A 1,238-nucleotide genomic window follows, 5' to 3' on the forward strand; every position below is an offset into this window, starting at 1 on the left:
TGGAGGTGGGTTAAAGTAATATTAAAATATCTCAAGTGTATAACTACTAAAACTAAATGTATCGGAGCACATGTAAAAATATCTCTAAAAATTATTTTCTGAGCTACTAACATAAATGACACTAGTAACATATTTATTATGAGAATAGAATATGTATGATGAGGCCTTAGCATTGATAAAGTCATCGGAGAGTGCTGGTGCTAAGCTGCACCAGTAAACTGTGAACTCGGTTAAACTGATTTTCTGTTTTTAACTAAAACAGACCAGGTAATGTTATAATATCATTCAAACATCTTCTAATACTAATGTAATTATAATATTATACTATTATCTCTCTTCTATCATGAATCGAGTCCGATTCATCAAACTGAGACCATTTACAAAAAACCGAATCAAAACTCCTAACCGATACAGTTCAAAAACTAGGTTCTACGTGACTGCATTATTGAGCTTGCCTCAAAAAGGGTTCTACCTTAAAGATGACATAATGACAACGAGGATTGAAATTCTTGATGATATAGAAGATGTTCTTCCCCTACTAATCTTTCGAAAAAATCCGTACTTTCAGAAAAGATCTTACGTACTCGAAAATCGGGGTTGTTACAAATTTCACCTTTCTATTCTCAAATTAAAACTTCTAAATTTTCAATCTACTCTGGGAACTTAAAAATTATTATTTTATTAAAACGGTTATGCCGGTTGTTACATTCTCCCCTCCTCATAAATTTTTTGCCCTCGAAAATTTGAATCACGCGATATATCTTCCTCGAAGCGTCCTACCGTGTCGATATTCCCTCTCACCTTCCACTACATCACTCTTATTATTTGTCACTAAGAGTCCGACTCATTCCACTAACTTGAACAAAGATTATCCTTTAAATCAAATACTGCTTTTGTAATATTTTTCAAAAGCTTCAAAATAAGTTCAATCTAAACCCTCTTCAATGTCAAAGCTTTTTCAAAAAAATTCAAAAATTATTTCTTCATAAATCAATTAGTTTAAATAATAATTTTCTTAAATTCATTAAAATTCTTAAATCATAACTTTTCAATTTGAATCCCTTTTTGATAAGTCTAATGTCAAACCAAATTCACAAATTAAGAAAATCTCGGAACTCACTTTTTCTGTAAACCATATTATTCAAACTAAGAGTTTTGATTTAGTTTCAAAACCAGATTTGAAAATTATTCTAAACCTTAAAACCGCAAAATCACAGTTAAAAACCGCAAAAACGCCA

This window comes from Arachis ipaensis, chromosome B10 (genome assembly GCF_000816755.2).
Source record: "Arachis ipaensis cultivar K30076 chromosome B10, Araip1.1, whole genome shotgun sequence".
In the NCBI taxonomy this organism is placed as follows: domain Eukaryota; kingdom Viridiplantae; phylum Streptophyta; class Magnoliopsida; order Fabales; family Fabaceae; genus Arachis; species Arachis ipaensis.